The following is a 24325-nucleotide window of genomic DNA, read 5'->3' on the forward strand; positions in this document are numbered from 1 at the left end:
CATTTTTACCTCCTATCTGACGTTTGTCCATGCTCAAAATAAACAAAACAAACAAAACATAATCAGGCCCCGAAGATAGTATAACATGACTATATTATCATTATTACAGCCATGGGCATAATTTCCTGTGCATCCCCTTTCTCCTCCCACTTTTTTACATTCTGAAAATCCTAACTTAGTCAGTGGTTGTGCTAGCTAGCTAACGTTACTTCAATCATCGAAAATGCTAGCCATCTGGTAGACAAAGTTAATGCAAGCTAATGGTAGCGGACCTTATTTTAAAAGTAAGTTAGCTAGCAGGTAACGTTAGCTAGCTAGTGAATATGGTCCTCGGCAACCCCAAACGAGCCCAACATTTTTTCTCAAAAAGTAAGATAATGACCCTTCCTCCCTAAAGTTTCGCCCTTGATAACACTAAATGTGTAATACGTTTGTAATATCTTACTTTTAATGGGAAAAAAATTGAATTTAAGGCTACTATGCTAAGCACAAGTTTCCTTGGTTTAGAGCTAATGTTAACTTACCTTTGCTGTCAGGACTGTGTTGTCGCAGTGATCCGGTTGAAATATAAACAATTCCTGCACACAGCCATTGGTGACATGTCCGTGGGCCCCAAGGGATGTGTAATTTCGGAACTGTTCACAGGCATAAGCACTTATACCGTAAATAAGATAGCTGGTGATATCAAGGTACGAGGGTGGAGGCAGCAATGCGGGGTCAGCACTCCACCGTTTTGAGGGCACGTCGTATGGACCAATGTTGTTAATTGATGACAATTTCTCCAAATAACGATCCCTGGCTTCCTTGCTAAGTTTGTCTCGGTTTAGTATCCTCTCTTGCTTTTTTGTATGCTTCTCCATGGCTACTTTAAAAGTGATTTTATTTGCTGCTACCTGTCTCCGTGTTAGCTATTTCTACACCATTGGTAAAACCAGGAAAATGGCTGCTGGGAGACGTCACAATAAACAAACATACGTAACTGTCAAAGACCGATAAAGCACGTTATTGAAGACACGTGTCTTCCCCATCTTTTTACTGTTGCAGTTAGGCAATCTCAATGTAGCGTTCTGTGTTGAGCTTGAGCGCTTAAGTGATACATTGTATTCAGGAGCGCTGGAATGGGGGGGGGGCAGGGGGCCATTGACCCCCCTCCCACTTTAACCTTCTTTCCACATTTCTTAAAGTGAATGCCCCTATATTGCAACACTTACGGTAAAATGACGTTTCAATCATTCCTGTCCATTCTCAGAAATTAGGTCAAATAAAGCACACAGACATAAATCAGGAAGAATTTTAATCCAATCAAAGGGTACATTGCAACACAAATCAAATGCATTGTAGCCTCCATAGCAACCAATAAAATGACGTGTGTTTGAGTTGTTTGTTTGAGCCGTTAACTTAGCTAACGTCAGCTCTGCTAGCTATCAATATTGCGAACACATGCTTCTGCAAAAATGTCAAAAGAACCAGTGAATAAGAAAGTAAAATACAGCCAAACAAAACTACACTTTAACAGTAATGTTACCCCCGCCGTCCACAAATCCATTGGAGCCTGACCCCCAAATCGAGAACCAGCACAGCCAGAACCACAAAGCAGCAGCTCCAGGACAGGTGTGGGTCCCACTTCTGCTCGGGTACAATATGGAATCGGGATCCTTGGACTACATATGATGTCACGGATTATGTTGCTAGCCAGCGTTGTTTAACGCTAGTTTTATAGTTATTTAGCTCTGTGTTTTTTACAATCCACGTTGACATAGAGTTGGTTAGTAACGGTGCGAGGGCCGAAGGCCCGAGCTGCGTCTAAGGGGCGAGGCCGCAGGCTCAGGGGGGGTCCTGGACGAGCAAACGCGTGCAAGGTCCGAAGGCCCGAGGGGCGGCTAACATCAATCTACTGTTTCCCGCTGTTCCTAAACTGAACTAGCCCCTACCCAAGCCCCTACCCAATCATAATGCGCGAAGTAGTGACGTCATCTGAAGTAACAGGACCCCGAGCAGGGCGAGTAGATCAAGTACCGACACCAGGACTGCTGAGACTGTTGAAACCGCCAGTTTCGGTTTTATGCTGTACTTCTTTTCGTAATAATTTAATTCGTGTTAACATGTAAAAATATTACGAAAAGAATTAAAATCTAATTTAAGATACTTCAATGCAGAATGGTATAAAAATAGAGAGTGGTTAATTCTGCTGAACACATGGCAACATTACCGTTGCTATTGCTTGCTTGCTACTACAGTGTTACTGTCTTGTAAACTCATAGTTTAGGCTAATTGAACAAGAAACGTTTTATCTAATCCCACATGCACTAGCTGGTTTATGTTTGAATTATACCGCCACCCCGTGGACAGGCAGCAGAAAGAGTGGGATTTCAAAACTGAATACAATGTATTGCTTAAGCGCTCAAACTCAACACAGAACGCTACACTGAGATTGCCTAACTGCAACAAAGTAAAAAGATGTGGCGGACACCTTCAATAACGTACTTTATTGTATTAAAACCGCAAATAAAGGCATACGGAGCTGCGCACCGGTGCGCTCTTATAGCACTATACAGTACACCCCGGCACACGCATAAATATTAAATATCATTGTTGCCCCCCCCCCACTTCTGAAATGATTCTGGCGCGCCTGATTGTATTCAGTTTTGAAATCCTACTCTTTCTGCTGCCTGCCGACGGGGTAGCAGTATAATTCAAACATAAACCAGCTAGTGCATGTGGGATTAGATACAAACATTTCTTGTTCAATTAGCCTAAACTACGAGTTTACAAGACAGTAACACTGTAGTAGCAAGCAAGCAAGCAATAACAACAGTAATGTTGCCATGTGTTCAGCAGACTTAACCGCTCTTTATTTTTATACCATTCTGCATTCAAGTATCTTATCCTTTGGCCAAACAACCTAGCAGTCTCCTTTTTGTCAATAATGTCAAAATATTACGTTGTGGGAGTGCAGGAATGAGGAGACGGAGAGATCGAGTCGAGTCAATTACGATACAGCACAATCTCTCGTGGCAACAAGGCTGCTAAAAACATGGTCCCACTTCCTGAGAAAACTCCCAGCAGTGCCTAGTCAGCACTCTGAACGTCTCCCTTAAAGGAGCAGCAGCCCCTGGTGAATCTATCGTCAGTTGTGTATCACCACACAGCCCCCCCCCCCCCAGAATTCATCATCACGAAAAAATTCAAAACAGTATTGTAACACATCAGTACTCAGTGAAACACAAACAGCCAACAGGCGAACAGTCCCCAGTGAAACAGTCAACGTCTCGGGGGGCGGACCAGGTGGCCAAAACGGCTGCACTGAGTGGGTATAGGGGTGGGGGCAGGGGCAGGGGCAGGAGCCGAGGCTGGGCTGGGGGCCCGAGAAGGGGGGCGTCAACGCCGCGAGGGCAGGGCCAGTTCGACCGGCCAACCCAGGTCCAATTGGGCAGGCTTGAGACGGTCCACCGAAACCCGCTCTGGCTTGCCCCCCATGTCCACCACCAAGTTCTTAGGCCCCGCTTCCAGGACATGGAAGGGCCCGTCGTAGCGGGGCTGCAGGGGGTACAGTGGCTGTCGTGGCGAATGAAGACGTACCTGGCCGACAGCAGATTCTTGGGGACGTAGGACTGAGGGAGGCAGTGGTGAGATGTAGGGATCGTAGTGAAAGCGTTGGCACCATCCTGGGCCAAAGCCCGATGAGAAGCTGCAGACCAGGGGGCCACAGCGTCCGGGAGAAACTCACCCGGGACACGCATTGGCTGGCCATAAACCAGCTCAGCAGACGAGGACTGGAGTTCTTCCTTGGGGGCGGAGCGAAGGCCGAGCATGACCCACAGGAGGCGATCGACCCAGTTGCTGTCCGTGAGGCTGGCACGAAGAGCGGCCTTCATAGACTGATGAAACCGCTCACTAAGTCCATTGCCCTGCGGGTTGTACGCTGTGGTGAGGTGGAGCTTCACCCCCAGTCCCTCCGCGACTGCAGTCCAGAGGTCCGACGTGAACTGCGGGCCCCTGTCGGAGGTGAGGTCAGCTGGCATGTCAAAACGGGCCACCCAGGACCTGCTTCCGGCCACCTGGTAGTCCTGTCACCATGGTGAGAAGGTGAGTGAACCCGTGGGAGGGGGGCAGGGGGCCCACCATGTCCACATTCACATGGTCAAAACGTCTCTCTGGCACCAGGAATGGCGCCAAGGGGGCTTTGGTATGACGGTGTACTTTGGAACGCTGGCACGCCACGCAGGAGTCAGCCCAGGCCTTAACGTCCTTCCTGAGGCCGGGCCAGACGAACTTGGCCCCCACCAGCTTAGTGGACACCTTCACACCTGGGTGGGAAAGGCCATGGATAACGTCAAAAACACGGCGCCGCCAGCCGGTGGCCACCATGGGGCGGGGCTGGCCCGTGGAAACATCGCAGAGGAGCGTGGTGTTGGCGTTGTCAAACACCACATCCTCCAACCGCAGCCCCGTAGCAGCTGTCCGATAGGCCTGGATGTCCGCATCAGCGGCTTGATCTGCAGCCATGGCAGCGTAATCGACTCCCAATTGAACGGACCCTGCCACCGCCTGGGAGAGGCAGTCAGCGACCAAGTTGTCCTTGCCAGCCACATGCCAGATGTCCATGGTAAACTCCGAGATGGCAGAGAGCTGACGCTGTTGGCGCCCAGACCACGGCTCGGAGGTCTTGGCCATGGCAAATGTCAGCGGCTTGTGGTCGACGAAGGCAGTGAAACGGGGGCCTTCCAACAGGAACCTGAAGTGTCGGGTGGCGAGGAAGAGACCCAGGAGCTCCCGGTCTAAAGTGCTGTACCTCTGCTCATTGTCTTTAAGCTGTTTGCTAAAGAAGGCAAGGGGCTGCCAGGCACTGCCCACCCACTGCTCGCACACCGCCCCGACCGCATAGTCAGAGGAGTCAGTCGTGAGGGCAATCGGGGCAGTGGGGGATGGGTGCGCCAGCAAAGGGGCATTGGCCAGCGCAGCCTTGGCGTCGTCGAAAGCTGCGTCCATCCCCGGGGACCAGTCTACCTTGCCCTTGGCTTCCTTGTCCCGCAGGGCCTCGTAGAAGGGCCGCATGAGGTGAGCTGCGTGGGAAATGAACATGTTATAAAAGTTCACCATGCCCAGGAACTCCTGCAGGGACTTCACAGTGCGGGGGCGTGGAAAACTGGCGACGACATCCACTCTGGCAGGAAGCGGAACGGCTTCCTCGCGGTGGCCGAGGAAGTCGGTGGACGACAGGCCAAACTAGCACTTGGCTGGGTTGACTATGAGTCCATGCGCACTGAGCCGCTCAAACAACTGCCGGGGCTGCGTCAGGTGCTCCTCCGCGGATGCGCTGGCCAAGAGAATGTCATCCAAGTAAACAAACAAGAACGGCATATCCCGTAGCACAGAGTCCATCAGCCGCTGGAACGTCTGCGCTGCCCCCTTGAGACTGAAGGGCATCCACAGGAACTCGAAGAGTCCAAATGGCATGATGTCCGCTGTTTGGGGCACGTCCCGAGGGTGGACCGGTACCTGGTAGTAGCCCCGCACCAAATCTACTTTGGAAAAGATGGTGGCCTCCGCTAGGTGGGCGGAGAAGTCCTGTATGTGCGGGACGGGGTACCGGTCAGGGGTTGTGGCGTTGTTCAGGCGACGAAAATCGCCGCAGGGGCGCCAACCGCCGTCAGCCTTAGAAATCATGTGCAGGGGGGGACAACATCTTCTCCAGCAGCTCAGAAGGTTTGCTATCGCCGAGTCCGTTAAGTGACAACAGGCGATGCGCCTTCTCCATCTGCGACAGCTCAAAGAGCTGCAACAAGGAATGCCTTGAGTGCGCCGTATTTCCCCACAGCCGGGGGGGCTTCCAGTAGCCCCATAGCTCGGGCCTCGTCTGGGCATCCAACGCCACCACCACATGGAAATACCTCGTAACGTCCCGCGTTATTCCTCCCAGCTCGCACTTGGCTTCAATGTGCTGAAACCATGGCCGGGGATTGTGCTGCCAAAACTCGGACAACTTCACCGCTGCTGCTGAGATGCTCGCGCTAACTTGAGCCGTACCGTTAGCATCACTCGGAGACGGAGCGGTGTCGTCATCGCTTTGGGTCAACATGTTCGTTGTCAACGTGCGGGGTCATCAATGTGGGAGTGCAGGAATGAGGAGACAGAGAGATCGAATCGAGTCAATTCCGTTTACTCGCCACACAAAACGACACCGATACAGCTCAATCTCTCGTGGCAACCAGCTAACCACTAGGCTGCTGCAAACATGGCTCCACTTTCTGGGAAAACTCCCAGCAGTGCTACGTCAGCACTCTTAACGTCTGCCTTAAAGGAGCAGCAGCCCTTGGTGAATCTATCGTCAAATGTGTATCACCACAACGTGTTAACGTAAAAATATTACGTGTTATCACGTAAAATGTTTACGCGTTAACACGTAACACGACCAAACTCTGCGTGTTAATACGTAATATTTTTTACGTGTAAAAAAATATTACGAAAAGAATTACAGCATAGTCGGTTCTATGCTGGCGGTTTCAACAGTGCTTCAACAGTGAACCTCGAAGCAGTGTGCTGCTTCGAGGTTCTGGTGTGCTTTATTTGATCTAATTTCTTAGATTGGACGGGAATGATTGACACGTCTTTTTACTGTAAGTGTTGCAATACAGGGGCATGGGGGGGGGATACAGGGATTCCTGACTTTAAAAAAATGTGGAAAGAGGGTAAAAGTGGGGGGGGGCAGAAGGCCATTGCCCCCCCCCATTCCGGCGCCCCTGATGGCAGTGCTTGTAAACATAGGTTATCAAAACTGTGTTGAAGTGTCTCCTAACTACAGCCTTCTGACCAGTAGGTTGTTGTAAAATTATGTGTGTAACTGCTTCACATCAGTTGAGCACAGCATTGGTTTTTGGTTCCTAACTTACCTCACATTTAGTAGGCTTTCACCGGGGCGGAACTAATCTTTATGACATGTGTTACCAGGGGATTGATTAATGTAAACACACAGAGAAGCGCGAAAAACGAAGTCATATTTCAAGCAAAAATAAATATTAAGAGATTTATTATTTCATGATCGAATTGTAAAGAAGAAAGAATAAGATAGCTTACAAGCAAAACAAGACCTACTAGCCCCTCTAGTGTCATAGGCTGCCTACGAGGTATGTTCATTGTTTACATTTGACAGTAATGTTGACTGTGTTAACTAGCTTAATAGCTAATGGTAGCTAGCATTCGGCTGTATACTATTGTGTATAAAATACATGCTGTAACATTATTCATTCACTCATTCGTATCTTTTCTTTTTTATGCAGTTTTTACGGGTTTGTCCAACCAAGACAATAAAGCCCAGTATTCTAAACCGAGAAATCATGCCTCATCGTGTTCATTGCTAGAGGAGCTACAGTAAAAACTCGACTGCTCTGCATGAGAAACGTCAGACGAAGACGGCACCTGTACCGAGAGCAGCGTTCCACAGCATTCCACAGACGAGCGAACTCGCTGTGCGCGCAGCCCTCTACACAGCAGCGCCCACGGGAAAAGGTTTTGTGTTACTATTGTGTTGCAAGCTGCAACTAAGAGACATTGTAAGGCTCTACACAAGAGACTGACACATTTGCATACTAATATTGAAAGGTGCATTCATTTTCTTTTGTCATTTGTGATTTAAGTTAAATGGTAGTTGTAATATTTGCTAGTAATATTTGATTTGCTAATGTCCCTTACGGCTTTCCGTAGCGCCACAACAAAGTCACGTGATGTACGTAACAACGTCAGTCGGAATCCGGTCGGTGAATAAACACCCAGCACGAGAGAAGTCGTCCTTGCTTTATTAATGTTATAAGTTAACATAGCCAGAGGGCACAGATCATTACATGGTGTCAGAGTAGCGGAGTTTAAATACCCAATATGGATTCGTACGGCGTTCCAGCTCCACGGATGGACTGGGAATCGGCGAACTTACCTGAAGCATGGAGACGATTTCGACAAACAACGGAGCTAATGTTCACGGGCCCCCTGCGCGGGAAGAATGAAGAGGAGAAATGCAGCTACCTCCTGCTCTGGATAGGGGAAAAAGGGCGCGATGTGCACAACACTTGGACACTCAGCGGAGAACAAGCCAAGAAGCTAGAAACGTACTACGATAAGTACACTGAGTACATCACCCCCAAAGCAAACCCGATTTATGCCAGATATAAATTTCATGAAAAGATGCAGGGAGAGAGTGAATCCTTCGAACAATTTATAACTGAGCTAAAGCTCCTAGTCAAAGACTGTGGCTACCCAAATGCCGACGAGATGGTCAGGGACCGCATCGTGTTTGCCACCAACTCACCCAGAGTGAGAGAAAAGCTACTTAGCCAGGGAGCTGAGCTAACGCTAGAAAAGGCCATAGATGTAGCCCGCTCACACGAGCTAGCAAAGCAACAGCTTAAGTCTATGGGCCAGGGCAGCACACATGAAACGGTGCACGCAATAGGCAGAAAGACTTACAAACCGAACGCACCCAAAGCAGCTAACGCTAACTTCAGACAAAGGGAGGGTAACGTTAGCACCGCCGCTAGGGCGTGTAGCTATTGTGGAGGGCTACACGGCGCTAAAGCCACTTGCCCAGCTAAGGGTAAACAATGCATTAAATGCAAGAAGCTCAATCATTTTGCTAAAGTATGCAAGTCTAGCTCCCAGGGACAGACAAAGTACTACCGCGGCACAGTACATGCCGTCGGAGAGAACCCAGAAGAGTGCACCACTGACAGAGAACAGGAAGAACTGTACTTCGACAACATTACAGTGGAGAGCACCGCTGTGGGAGAACAGACAGAGCTGTACATAGACTGCATCTCAATAGAGAACAACGGAAAAAGCAACGAGCAGGCTTACGTAGAGGTTGGAATTGGCACACCTCCACAGAAGGTAAAGTTTAAACTAGACACTGGGGCACAGGCCAATACTATTCCCACCAACCTGTTCCAGGCGCTGTTCAAAAATGTGACACTGAAACCAGCAATACACAGACTCACTGAATATGGAGGAGGCGCGCTGAGCGTGAAAGGCACATGCAAACTCAAATGTAAGTACAGAGACAATGCAATGATGCTGGACTTTTACGTCATTGACACAAACGCCCCACCAGTCATGGCAATGAAAACATGCCGTGACCTAAACTTGGTAAAAATAGTGATGGCTGTGAGCGAGGAAAACAATGTCACATCACAGAGCATAATGGATGAGTATGCAGATGTTTTCCAGGGAATAGGAGAGTTCCCAGGCGAGTGCACCTTCCGCGTCACACCAGATGCAACGCCGGTCGTCTGCCCGCCACGCAGAATCCCCATCGCCCTACGCAGCAAACTGAGGGACGAGCTTGACAGCATGGAGAAAGGCGGCATAATCTGTAAGGTAACAGAACCCACAGAATGGGTGAACGCACTCGTCATTGTTGAGAAGCCAAAGACAGGCAAACTTAGAGTGTGTTTAGACCCCAGAGCTCTTAACAAAGTGATACAACGACCTCACTACCCCCTCCCCACGCTGGAGGACGCCACCACAAAGCTTGCTGGAGCTGAGTACTTTAGCGTGTTAGACGCGCGGTCAGGCTATTGGGCCATCAAACTGAGCACTGAATCCTCAATGTTGACGACATTTAACACAGTGTTTGGCAGGTATCGTTTCCTCAGACTGCCATTCGGAATCGTGTCCGCACAAGACGAGTTCCAGAGACGCGTGGATGAAACATATGAAGGATTGGACGGTGTGACGGCCATAGTGGACGACATACTGGTGTTCGGCAAGACTAAAGAGGAACATGACCAGTGTCTCAGAGCGATGCTGAAGCGCACAAGGGAGCGAGGGGTGAGGCTCAACCCCGACAAGTGTCACATATGCGTGTCCGAGGTAAGCTACTTCGGCCACACGCTCTCACACGAAGGCATCAAACCAGACCCACACAAGGTGAAGGCGGTCAAGGACATGCAACCCCCACAGAACAAAGCAGAGCTGGAGACAGTCCTCGGCATGATCAACTACCTCGCCAGATTTGCTCCACACCTCTCACAGATAAACTCACCCCTCAGACAGCTTCTGAAACAGGACAGTGAGTTTGTGTGGGATGCAGTCCACGACAAGGCGTTCCAAGAGATGAAGAATCTCATTACACAGCACCCAGGTCCAGTACTCTCATATTTCGACCCGCAGAAAGAGCTGCGACTCCAAGTGGATGCATCCAAAAGTGGCCTTGGGGCTGTCATGCTCCAAGATGGCAAACCAATTGCCTATGCGTCCAAGTCACTCAACAGCACTGAAGAAAACTACGCACAGATAGAGAAGGAGCTCTACGCTGTGGTCTTCGGCTGCAAGAGGTTCCACGAGTACATGTATGGACGAAAAGTGATTGTGGAGTCAGACCACAAGCCTCTGGAGGCAATACTAAAAAAGCCACTGGCAGCAGCACCACCCCGGCTGCAACGGATGATCCTGGCGCTCCAAAAATACGACATCCAAATCATCCACCGCCCCGGTAAGGACATACCGGTGGCCGACACACTGTCACGCAAGTCAATAGAACACCACGACAGTGACCTACAGGAAGGGATGGAGGCCCAAGTGCACACAGTCCTCAGCAACATCCCTGTGAGCGACACAAGACTCACAGAAATCAAGCAGGAAACAGCGCAAGATCCACAGCTCACCGCACTCAGACGAGCCACACTCACTGGCTGGCCAGACACAAAGAAAAAGTGCCCGCCCAGCATCCAGGAATACTGGAACCACAGAGCAGAAATCTCAGAAATGGACGGTATCCTGTTCAAAGGTGAGAGAATCATTGTCCCCCAAAAGCTTCGCAAGGACATGATACAGCGCATCCATGCCAGCCACCTTGGCGTGGAAAAAAGCAAATGCCGAGCAAGAGACTTACTGTTCTGGCCTGGCATGGGGAAACAGATCGAGGATGCGGTAGCAGACTGCAGCATATGCCAAGAACGGCGCAGCGCAAATGCAAAGGAACCAATGATGTCACACGCCATACCCGAGCGGCCGTGGCAAGTGATAGGCACAGACCTATTCACATGGAACTCACAGGACTTCATAGTCACTGTGGACTACTACTCCAGATTCTTCGAGCTAGAAAGACTTTACAGCTGCACCTCATCTGCCGTCATCATGAAGCTGAAAGCAGCAATGGCTCGACACGGAATCCCCGAGACTATCATCAGCGACAACGGTCCGTGCTACAGCTCTGGTGAGTTCCGCAACTTCTCACAGACATGGGGTTTCTCACACACCACCACAAGCCCCCACTACCCACAGAGCAACGGCCTCTCCGAGAAGACTGTCCAGACGGCCAAACGCATCCTGGACAAAGCCAAAGCTGAGAACAAAGACCCCTACATGAGCTTACTGGAGTATCGCAACACACCGGTGGACAACCTGAAATCACCGGCACAGCTACTGATGAGTCGGAGGCTGCGGTCCATTCTCCCATCAACAGCAAAACACCTGCAGCCACAGATCGCCAGTCAGGAGGATGTTCACAAAAGGAGAGAGGTATGTCAACAGCGCCAGCAGGCATACTACAACCGAACAGCCAAACCTCTGCCCCACCTGCCCGCAGGCACACCAATCCGCTTCCGGCAGGAGGATGGATCCTGGAGACCTGCAACTGTGGAAAGACCAGCGAACACAGACAGGAGCTACCACATCCAAACCAAAGAAGGTCAGATCTACCAACGCAACCGTCAACACCTGCGACAAAGCAGAGTGAACACTCACACTACGCACACACACACTTCACAGCAGACTGTTACCAGCGCTAACAACAACACACAAGCCCATCAGCAAGAGCATGCTGAACCTCCAGACACGAACAATCAGCGACAACCAGACACACAGCCTGGTTACACCACGAGGTCAGGTCGCACGATCAAACCAAGACAAATCCTTGACTTATGAATGTTAAAAAAAAAGAGAATTTTACACCAACCTGTACTATACCTGCTATGTTTTGAAAAGAAATATTTTGAAATGTTATTACGGTGTCACATTTAGACAGTGAAGGAAATGTTTTACACTACTTAGTTGCAGTCCAGTTATATAAGAGTTCCACTTTCATATTCTTTCTTATTAAGATTGTATTCGCCTATAAACGTGCTCAACGTGGTCTGTATCTCTGCAGAGAAAGCAGCACTTTTCAGAAAAAGGGAGATGTAATATTTGCTAGTAATATTTGATTTGCTAATGTCCCTTACGGCTTTCCGTAGCGCCACAACAAAGTCACGTGATGTACGTAACAACGTCAGTCGGAATCCGGTCGGTGAATAAACACCCAGCACGAGAGAAGTCGTCCTTGCTTTATTAATGTTATAAGTTAACATAGCCAGAGGGCACAGATCATTACAGTAGTGTGCTGTAACCAAGGGCCTAAGCATTCTACTCCAGACGTTATATATTGTTGCACAATAGGTTATCATTAATGGAGTTTCTTTCTTTAAAGTTTAACAGTCAGTTTTGATGGTTTAAATTGAGTAAGGCTGTTCATTCTACAAATATGTTAAAATAGCTAGATCGAAGTTATTGAGGATAGCTTCTCAGCTAAACATATATCTACTATAGACCAAGTCACTCAGTTTAACACAAGATTAGAACTAAAGCATATCAAGTACAATGGCAGAGCTTAAGTCGTACTCTGACAATAATAGAGAAGGCGCTGAGGGTGGCAGAGAGGGTGTAGGTCAGCGGTCGGGAACCTATGGCTCGCGAGCCATATATGGCTCTTCCGGTGACGGCATATGGCTCCCAGACAATTTTGAGTTGAAAATTATTTTTTTTTCAAAAAAATCAGTTTGGAACTGATTTTAAAATACTTGTGATATTTCTTAATAATACTGTGTCATTTTAAAGTAAACAGAAATTAGTTTTGAAGATACATTTCACGGGTCACGGGTCACCCGTGGGTCGGGTCGGGAACCAATGGCTCGCGAGCATGTCCGGGTCATTGTAAAGGTGAAGAAATCAATTTTATCAGATAGCCAACTAGTTTATCCGCTTCAACCCTTGTAACGGAAAAGATGGCGAAAAGAAAAAAAGACGATGATTACCGTGCATTCCAGGCTGCGTGGACAGAGGAATTTGCATTTGTGGAGAGAGCAGGATCTGCGGTATGTCTAATATGCAATGATAAAATTGCATCGATGAAACGGTCAAATATAAAGCGGCACTTCGATACGCACCATGCTTCATTTGCATCGAAATATCCAGCGGGGGGCAGCAGGAAAAGGGCATGCGAGGAGCTACAGCGGAGAGTGCAGACGAGTCAGCAGCAACTACGTGTGTGGACCAAGCAAGGTGACGGGAATTCCGCTAGCTTTGCGGGGGCTTTGGCAATAGTAAGGAATGGAAAGTCATTCACAGATGGCGAGTATGCCAAAACATTCATGCTTGATGTGGCCAATGAACTGTTTGATGACTTCCCAAATAAAGACAAGATAATCAAACGAATAAAAGACATGCCCCTGTCAGCAAGAACTGTGCACGATCGTAGCATCATGATGGCAAATCAAGTCGAGGAAACACAAATTAAGGACATAAACGCCGGGACATACTTTTCTCTCGCGTTAGATGAGTCAACAGACGTTAGCCATCTATCTCAGTGCAGTATCATTGCCAGGTATGCTGCAGGTGACACACTGCGTGAGGAAAGCTTGGCTGTTTTGCCAATGAAAGGGACAACAAGAGGAGAGGATTTATTCATGTCTTTCATGGAGTTTGCTAAAGAAAAAAAACTACCGATGGATAAACTTATTTCTGTCTGTACTGATGGTGCACCCTGTATGTTGGGGAAGAACAAAGGATTTGTAGCGCTTCTCCGTGAACATGAAAAGAGAGCCATCCTAAGTTTTCATTGCATCCTGCACCAGGAGGCGCTTTGCGCTCAGACGTGTGGCCAGGAGCTTGGCGAGGTGATGTCTCTGGTCATTCGAGTGGTCAACTTTATTGTTGCCCGAGCTTTAAATGATCGCCAGTTTAAAGCTCTGTTAGAAGAAGTTGGGAATCATTATCCCGGTCTGCTTTTACACAGCAACGTGCGTTGGTTGTCAAGGGGGAAGGTGCTCAGCCGTTTTGCAGCTTGCCTGAGTGAAATCCGGACTTTTCTTGAAATGAAAGGCGTCAAGCATCCTGAGCTAGACAACACTGACTGGCTCCTGCAGTTTCACTATCTCGTGGACATAACTGGCCATCTGAACCAGCTCAATGTGAAAATGCAAGGTATTGGAAATACAATCTCATCCCTTCAACAAGCAGTGTTTGCATTTGAAAGCAAGCTGGAAGTCTTTCTCAGGGACATTGAAACAGGTCGTCTTCTGCACTTTGAAAGACTGCAACAATTTAGAGATGCATGCTTAGCAAGTGACTCCACTCAACATCTGGATCTCCAGCAGCTAGCTGGCTTTACGTTCAATCTCCTGCAGTCATTCAAAGCACGTTTTGGAGAATTTCGTGCGCGCACTGGTCTTTTCAAGTTCATCACTCATCCACATGAGTGTGCAGTGGACAAAATCGACCTGACATGCATCCCCGGGGTCTCTATCGGAGACTTTGAGCTGGAAGTTGCTGACCTGAAGGCATCAGACATGTGGATGAGTAAGTTCAAGTCACTTAATGGAGAGTTGGAAAGTCTTGCGCGACAGCGAGCAGAGCTGGCGAGGGAACACAAGTGGACAGAAATTAAAAATCTTCAACCTGAAGACCAGCTGATTCTTAAAACTTGGAACGAGCTTCCTGTGACATACCACACAATGCAGCGTGTGAGTATTGCCGTATTGACCATGTTTGGCTCTACATATGCATGTGAACAGTCTTTCTCGCATATGAGGAACATTAAGACCAACCTACGCTCACGTTTAACTGATGGAAGCCTCAACGCCTGCATGAAGCTCAACCTCACCACGTATGAACCAGACGACAAGGCCATCAGCAAAACCATGCAGCACCAGAAGTCGCATTAAAAGTAAGACATATTTAATTTATTATACGTTAAAAATACTATATGGCTCTCAATGAAATATATTTAGAAATATTTGGCTTTTATGGCTCTCCCAGTCAAAAAGGTTCCCGACCCCTGGTGTAGGTGAAGATGTCCCGCAGCAAGACACAGACATAGAAAAGGAAGTTGAAGGCACAAGAGCTGATAACCATGATTCCGCACAAGAGCCACAAAGAAGCCAGAGTCCGGAAGTTAACGGAAAGGGGCCAAGAACTACACGATGTGCAAGTAAGAAGACTTGAACACCGTTTTAGTGTGAGCTATGATAAGTGGAAGGCTATCGCTAAAGCTGCCAAAGAAGTGCAGATTGAACAATGCTCAAACGACCTGCTGCATGCGCATATTACAAAGATAAGTAAAGCCTCAAAGGATCTAAACGTTGTCTATGATGAGTTAAGGCGTATGGACAGGCACGACCATGACACACGCCGCAGAATAGACAAGTGCAATGCAGTCACAAGGATGCTCATTGAGACTGCAAGAAGCCATCTAGAAACAAGAAAGGACGAAGGACAAGAGGATGAAGGACAGGGCGTGAAACAGGAAACGTCCGAATTTAAGGCTGCGGCTGCAGACAAATTAAGCACCAGCCCTTACCATACCGGGGTCCTCCGCCCATTCTGAAAGCAGCTCGTCTCACCGCACCAAGTCCTCGGCTCATTCTCAAAGAAACTCAAGGGTCATATCGAGACATTCAAGCCGGTCCTCTGCTAAAGTACAAGACGCTGCTGCTGAGGTTGCTGCCAATAAAGCCATTTTAAAAGTACTGCAAGAGCAAGAGCATAAGACCGAAGAACTTCACGAACTCGAAGCTGAAGCCTCCCAGAGACAAAGAGCACTAGAAGCCTGGAGACCATTAAGAAGCTAAGGGCTGCCCAGGCGCGACAGCAAGTATATGACCAGAGTATCTGCTCAGACAAAGAAATATCTGAGCTGCTCCATCAACGTGCCACTCTGAAGGAGAAAGTGAAAGTCAAGGACGAAACTCTGAAGGAGAAAGTGAAGGTCAAGGAGGAAAGTACTCTACAGCACCAGTCTTCACCACAAACTGTGACACATTCAATGCAAGCAGACAGCACAGCAGCTATTATCAGAGCGTTCGCAGAATCCATCAGTGCGAGTCGTCTTCCCGTACCTGAACCTACAATATTCAACGGCGACCCACTTAGATTCAATGATTGGAAAGTTTCCTTTCAAACACTCATTGACAGGAAAAACTTACCAGCTGAAGAAAAGATATATTATCTACGAAAGTATGTGGGCGGACCCGCCAAGAAGGCCGTAGAGAGCTACTTCCTGCTCGGCACAGAGTCAGCCTATCATGCAGCATGGACTATCCTAGAAGAGAGATACGAGAATCCATTCCTCATCACCAAGGCCTTCAGAGACAGGCTTGATGCATGGCCCAAGATAAGTTCCAAAGGCAGTGTGGAACTTCAAGAATATTCTGATTTCCTTCGCAGTTGTGAGGCTGCCATGTCCCAAATGAAGAGTCTTGAAATACTCAATGACTGCAACGAGAACCAGAAAATGCTTGCTAAACTTCCAGACTGGCTGACTTCAAGATGGAACAGGGAAGTTGTACAAATGGAAGAACAAAATCAAGGGTTCCCAAGCTTCAGTCAGTTCGTCAAGTTTCTCACGCGTGAAGCCAAAATCGCTTTCAACCCACTGACATCTCTCCATGCTCTAAAACCAAGTGAAGGCGAAAAGGTTTCGAGAAACAGAGGGCCTGCAGCAAAGGCGCTGGCAACCAACTATGATGAGAAAGATGTCGCTACCAGCTGTGCCCTCTGTGAGAAGGAAGGCCACAGTCTACACAAGTGTCGTCAGTTTATGGAGGAGACTATCTCAGAGCGAGTCAAGTTTGTTCAAGAGAGGAAATTGTGCTTTGGCTGTCTTAAGCCTGGCCATCGCTCAAGGGACTGCAAAAAGAGGAAGACCTGCAAGACATGTGACAAACCACATCCGACATGCCTTCATGATGACCGCACCAAGGAAGAAAGAATGACCGCAAAACCTGATGGCGCGCAAGACGGCAACAGGTCAAAGGAAAGGAAAAAGGAGAGCCCACAAGATGAAGCAGCAAGTACAACAAGTCAGGCAACATCACACAGAGTTGTCCAAAACGTCAAAGACACTCATACTTCTACGATCATTCCAGTGTGGGTGTCAACAACAAGTGAGCCAGATCGTGAAGTTCTCATGTATGCACTCCTCGATACACAAAGCGACACAACCTTTATCCTTCAAGAAACAGCAAAGGCTCTCCACACAAAGAATGAACCCGTTCAGTTAAGGCGCTCCACAATGGCTTCAAGAAACACAGTACTGTCCTGTCGGAAATGGACTGGACTACAAGTGAGAGGATTCTACTCGCACAAGATAATCCCTCTGCCAGTGACCTACTCAAGAGAATTCATCCCTGCAAACAGAGATCACATTCCCACACCAGAGACTGCAAAGGCATGGCTTCATCTTAAGCAAATCGCTCCTCAGCAAAGTTGTGATGTTGGCCTGCTAATTGGCTACAACTGCCCTCAAGCTCTCATCCCAAAACAAGTATTGCTTGGTGAAGAAAATCAGCCCTTTGCACAGGGAACAGACTTGGGCTGGAGTGTAGTTGGATATGGCAACCCCTGTTTCGACTATGGAGATGCGATTGGAGTAAGCCACCAAGTCATCGTGAAGCAAGTGATGCCAGGTCTTCCATCCTCTGCAGACCTCACAAGTGAAGTGCGTTATGTCTGTAGAACACAAATCAGGGAAGTGGTCTTACCTGCAGATGTCATCAAGGTGCTAGAATCTGACTTCACCGAAAGAGCTTCAGAGGACGGCAACATCTCCCAAGAAGATCTCCAATTCCTGTCGGAAATGGAAAGAGGCATCAAGCTCAAGGATGATGGTCACCTGGAAATGCCACTGCCATTCAAGAAAGAAAGGCCCAACTTATCAGATAACAAGAGGTGTTCTATCCAACGTCTCAAATGCCTAGAAAGGAAGCTGAAAGGAAACCAGCAATACTACCACGACTACAAGACCGTCATGGAGGAGACCATAGCCCGCAGAGATGCAGAAAGAGTTCCAAAAGGGGACATCTCCAATGGACCAGTATGGTACATTCCACACCATGGGGTGTATCATCCACGAAAGCCTGGCAAGATACGTGCCGTCTTTGACTGCTCTGCAAAATTCAAGGACACGTCCTTGAACGACCATCTCCTGACCGGTCCTGAATTGACAAACAGCTTGGTGGGAGTCCTGTGTCGTTCCCGTAGAGGTCCTGTTGCAATAATGTGCGACATTGAACGTATGTTTCACCAATTCCATGTGAAAGCAGAAGACCGAGACTACTTAAGATTCCTGTGGTGAGAGAATGGAGATCTTGAAGCGCAACCTTCCATCTATCGAATGAGGGTTCACCTATTCGGTGCAGCCTCATCACCTGGCTGCGCCAACTATGGCCTCAAGCACCTCGCATCCCGAGGACGAGGACACTTCAACGAAGACACCATCAAGTTCATCCAGAGGAACTTCTATGTAGATGATGGACTGGCAAGCATAGAATCCGAAGGTCAAGCAATCCAGCTAGTCAAGGAAGTGCGAGAGCTCTGCAGCACAGGCAAACTCTGGCTGCACAAGTTCATCTCCAACAGCAAGGAAGTCCTAGCCACAATCCCCAAAGAAGAATGTGCTGAAGCTGCCAAGGATCTGGACATGGCATTGGGCGATTTACACATGGAGAGAGCACTCGGTGTGCAGTGGTGTGTGGCTTCTGATGAGCTTCAGTTCAGAGTAGTTGTCAAAGAGAATCCACTTACTCGAAGAGGAGTCTTGTCCACCGTCGCTTCAGTCTACGATCCTCTCGGATTTGTAGCACCCGTTGTCCTGGTCGGAAAACAGATCCTGCAACAGATGTGCCGTGACAAGCTCAGTTGGGATGACAATCTACCAGATGACCTTCGACCTCTGTGGGAATTCTGGCTCCGAGACCTGCAAAACCTGGCTGGTGTAAGGATCAAGAGATGCTACATTCCATCAAACTTCAAAGCTCAGCACTACGAGCTTCATCACTTCTCTGATGCCAGTGAGTCAGGCTATGGAGAGTGCTCATACCTCAGAGCAGTTAATGCATCAAATGAAGTCCACTGCTCCTTAGTAAAGGAAAGTCAAGAGTCGCCCCCACTAAGGTAACAACGATACCAAGACTTGAGCTGTCAGCAGCAGTGGTGGCTGTCCGCACCAGTGATATGCTCAAGAAGGAACTGGAAGTCGATTGCCCACAAGAATTCTTCTGGACGGATTCCAAGGTTACCCTTGGATATATCCAAAATGAAGCCAGAAGATTCCATGTGTTCGTAGCAAACCGCGTGGAACGCATCAAGCAAAGCACAGACGCCGCACAATGGAGATATGTGCCTTCTGGAGAGAATCCAGCAGACCATCCCTCGAGAGGTCTTACACTAGAACAACTTGTAGCCTCTAACTGGTTCACAGGCAAGACTTTCTGTGGCAGAAAGAGCTACCGAGTGGAGAAGTCAAGGTGGGAGAGATTGCAAGCGGTGACCCAGAGCTCAAGAAAGCCCAGGTTCATGATACCCAGACAGAAGAAATAAGGTCGCTGTTAGATCGCCTACACAAGTTCTCCGACTGGTCAAGGATGGTGAAAGCTGTCGCCAGACTCAAGCGCTGGGCAAGGGACACAAAGAGCCTCAAGCCAAAGTCATGCAAAGCCACCACTTTAGAGGAAAGGAGGGAAGCCGAGCTGACCATTATCAAGATGGCGCAACAAACAAGTTTCTCTCAAGAAATACAGAGCCTCCAGCGTCATATGGAGAAGCAAATCCAGGACAAGGCCAACATGTTGCACAAGTTAAGTCCATTCCTGGATGACCAAGGTGTCCTCAGAGTTGGAGGTCGCTTAACTCATGCTGCCCTACATCCACATGTGAAGCATCCAGCGGCCCTTCCAAGATATAGTCATGTGTCGGCATTACTTGTCAGCACTATCATGAGAAGGTACACCATCAAGGACGAGGAATGACGAGGAATGAACTCCGATCCAACGGCATATGGATCATAGGCTGTAGCGGTGCAGTATCATCCCATATCTACAAGTGCACTACATGCAGGAAGTTCAAAAGATGCACGGAACAACAAAGGATGGCAGACCTCCCAATGGAGCATGTGGAAGCGACTCCTCCATTCACTTACTGTGGGATAGATTGCTTTGGACCATTCTACATTAAGGAAGGAAGGAAGGAACTAGAGCATTATGGACTCTTGCTTACGTGCATGTGTTCCAGGGCAGTGCACATTGAAATGCTTGACGACCTCACCACAGACGCCTTCATAAACGCTCTGCGGTCATTCATCGCCATTCGTGGAGCAGTCCGCCAGATAAGATGCGATCAAGGGAAAAACTTCATCGGTGCCAGGCGTGAGTTTGCTGAAGCAATGAAGGAGATGGATCAATAACAACTTAAGGAACTTGGATGTGAATTCGTCATGAACACCCCAGCTTCAAGTCATATGGGTGGTGTCTGGGAAAGACAAATTCGCATCATTAGAAGTGTCTTGACGTCCGTCCTAGAAGAGTTGGCTAGACAGCTGGACTGTTCCTCCCTAAGAACCTTCCTATACGAAGTCATGGCGGTTGTAAATAGCAGACCTCTAGCCACTGATCATCTGAATGATTCATCCAATCCAGAACATCTGACACCAAACCATATCCTGACCATGAAGTCCACAATACTCTCCCCACCTCCTGGGCGGTTCGTCAAGGAAGACCTTTACCTTCGCAAGAGATGGTGCCGAGTGCAACTATTGGCCAACAACTTCTGGGCACGGTGGAAAAAAAGAGCACCTCCTGAACCTCCAACACAGACAGAAGTGGACCAAAAACCACAGAAATGCAAAGGTCGATGATGTCGTTCTTCTGCAAGATGATACTTTACCACGAAACCAATGGAAGTTGGCAAAGGTTATCGAAGTGTACCCAGGAAAGGATGGGAAAGTAAGAAGACTCAAGTTGCTTATCAGCGACTCAACCTTGGATGGAAAGGGAAGGCACATCTCTAAACCTGTCCACCTGGAAAGGCCAAATCACAAGACAGTCACACTGCTGGAAGCAGACTGAAGACTCCAGTATACTCTCCCTCTCTGTCCATCAGCTAGTTAATTAGCAGTTCTATTTTAGTATTTTTGTCTTCTAAGTTGTTCTAAGAAATCACGCGTGATTTGGTGGGAGTGTAACTGCTTCACATCAGTTGAGCACAGCATTGGTTTTTGGTTCCTACCTTACCTCACATTTAGTAGGCTTTCACCGGGGCGGAACTTATCTTCATGACATGTGTTACCAGGGGATTAATTAATGTAAACACACAGAGAAGCGCGAAAAACGAGGTCATATTTCAAGCACAAATAAATATTAAGAGATTTATTATTTCATGATCTAATTGTAAAGAAGAAAGAATAAGATAGCTTACAAGCAAAACAAGACCTACTAGCCCCTCTAGTGTCATAGGCTGCCTACGAGGTATGTTCATTGTTTACATTTGACAGTAATGTTCACTGTGTTAACTAGCTTAATAGCTAATGGTAGCTAGCGTTCGGCTGTATACTATTGTGTATAAAACACATGCTGTAACGTTATTCATTCACTCATTCATATCTTTTCTTTTGTACGCATTTTTTACGGGTTTGTCCAACCAAGACAATAAAGCCCAGTGTTCTAAACCGAGAACTCATGCCTCATCGTGTTCATTGCTAGAGGAGCTACAATGTGACTTTACCTGACCCAACACATACAGTGTGGTCCCTTTATGGATGAAGTCAACTTAATTCAAATCAAATGTATCTCACGCAGTCTGTCCTACCTGCTCTTAGACTTTGGCCTTACCCCATCCTAAAGTGCAGAACTTGAGTATGTAGGAGGGCACGTAGATGTTGAAAACCTTGACCAGGGCAAAATACATGTGGATGGCCTCCAGGCCCATCCAAATGAAGGAAGCCAACAAGAAGTAGTGGAGCGAGGCAGCAGTGACGATACACAAGCCATAGCTGGAGAAGGACGAGAGCCAGGAATCCAGGAGGAAAAGCAGGTTCAACCCGAGCAGGGCTGCTGACAGGTTGATGAGGATCTTGGATGGGTAGTCTTGACGCAGCTTCCTATAGCACAGGGAGGACAGATGTACAGACAGAGTGGAATAGATCCACAATGGAAGGAAATTGAAAGGGGGTAAGAATGCAAAATGAAAAAGGTGACCAAAAAAAAAAAAGAATTGCTCAAGGCATCACATTAACATTACCAGCATCTGTCCAGTTGACTTACTCAAAGGCCATATAGGTGAGCAGAGTGATGCCCAGGAAGATGGATGATATTCCACAGCCCAGATAGGAGATTATCGACAGAATCTGACTGTCTTTTTCACTGATAGGGGTTCGGAACACATCCTGAAACACACGGTTCAAGTTGCTGCAGTGAGATTTTCTAAATGTTATGATCCGCTGGAGCTGGATTATTGAACATTATAACTACCATAATCTCTTCACTGTAAGTAAGATGTACATGCAGTCAGTATTGGACTGCTGTACACCTGTTCCCTGGTCAATCCACTTGGAGAGCGTTCTTTGCTGTTGTGTTTAAAAGACAGACATACCAGAAAACATACTCACTATAAGCACAGCAAAGTGTGTGAGGTGGTCACAGTGACAGCTGGTCTGATTGACAGAGGTAGCCATCATCTTACATCCATGGCTGTTCCAACCCCCTTGCCCACCTGATACAGGCACGCGCACACACACACACACACACACACACACACACACACACACACACACACACACACACACACACACACGTCAAATCAAAAATAACTGCCACCACGCTTATAGACAGATCCACCACTATTGTTTTGTGACTCACTATTCCCCAACTATCTCGCCTTGAAACCCAGAAAATCAGCTGTAAAATATAGAAAACACAACCATAAACAAAGATGGACTCACCATTCCTTTGGAAGTCCCAGAAGACACACAGCACCTTGTCATCGGGCTGTGGAGCAAACAAGAGACACTGTAAAACTGAAAGCTTTCAAAAACCAAACTGCTGTAGTTGTAAGCCCCTTCTTAATCACCTCTGTTGGTGTTTGGTGTCTGAGTGTCACCACCACAAGCTGCTCCTTCAGGTTCTGAACATGACTGTTGTTGATGCTGGCAGATACCACATAAGTATTCAGTGTCCAATTACTCTGGGGTGTTACGATTAAGCCTGGGTCCTGTTAAAATGATAGTAGTGGTAGTTGTACTCATGACAGTCACAGTAGTAAGTAGAATTAGAAGCAGTAACAGCAACCAAAAGCATGTTTTGTGTATGCTAGGCTTGTTAGGTTCAATGTTGTAATTACAAAACAAATCTCAAGAATTGGCAGTACACAAATGGATTATCATAAACTAGTTGAGACACCTAACTTCTATTCGCATCATGCATCAACTCGAAATGCGTCTTTTGCCCTTTGAAGTTGTCTATTGTAGACATAGACACATTTAAAATTCAATCACTGTTATTTGCTCCAATAAAATCTAAATTTAGTTTTTGCACTACCTCAAACATTAGGGGAAAATGAAGGAATATACAAAGGAGTGCTAGCTGGGGTGTCTGGGTAGCATGGTGGTCTATTCCATTGCCTATCAACACAGGGATTGCCGGTTCAAATCCCCGTGTTACCGCCGGCTTGGTCGGGCGTCCCTACAGACATAATTGGCCGTGTCTGTGGGTGGGAAGGCAGATGTGGGTATGTGTCCTGGTCACTGCACTAGCACCTCCTCTGGTTGGTCGGGGCGCCTGTTCAGGGAGAAAGGGGAACTGGGGGGAATAGCGTTATCCTCTCAAGGGCTATGTTCCCCTGGCAAAACTCCTTACTGCCAGGTGAAAAGAAGCAGCTGGCGACTCCACATGTATCGGAGGAGACGTGGTAGTCTGCAGCCCTCCCCAGACCAGTAGAGGAGGTGAAGCAGTGACCAGGATGGCTCAGAAGAGTGGGGTAATTGGTCGGGTACAATTGGGGAGAAAAAAAGGGGGGAAAGGGAGTACTAGCTGAAGAGGAAGAATAAGGGAAGAGAAACAGCAGGAGCCATGAGAGGGTTTATGTGAGAGTACACACCTTGAAAAGGTCTTGTTCTCCACAGAATTGGAACTGGAGTCGAGTACTATTTCTGCCTTCGTGGGAGAGGAACTCATGTAGCACAGAGGGCAGGGAGATACTTGCCTCTGCGCCAAAGAATGGTTTGCTGACAAAGCTCTGGTTGATAAAAACCTGC

The 24325-nt window shown here is 47.9% G+C and overlaps 1 pseudogene; it reads left to right on the forward strand.

The window, feature by feature from the left end:
• The first annotated feature begins 18415 nt into the window (after nt 1–18415).
• On the forward strand, nt 18416–19620 carry LOC130110288 (uncharacterized; annotated as a pseudogene).
• Nucleotides 19621–24325: the final 4705 nt, after the last annotated feature.

This window comes from Lampris incognitus, chromosome 1 (assembly GCF_029633865.1).
Source record: "Lampris incognitus isolate fLamInc1 chromosome 1, fLamInc1.hap2, whole genome shotgun sequence".
In the NCBI taxonomy this organism is placed as follows: Eukaryota; Metazoa; Chordata; class Actinopteri; order Lampriformes; family Lampridae; genus Lampris; species Lampris incognitus.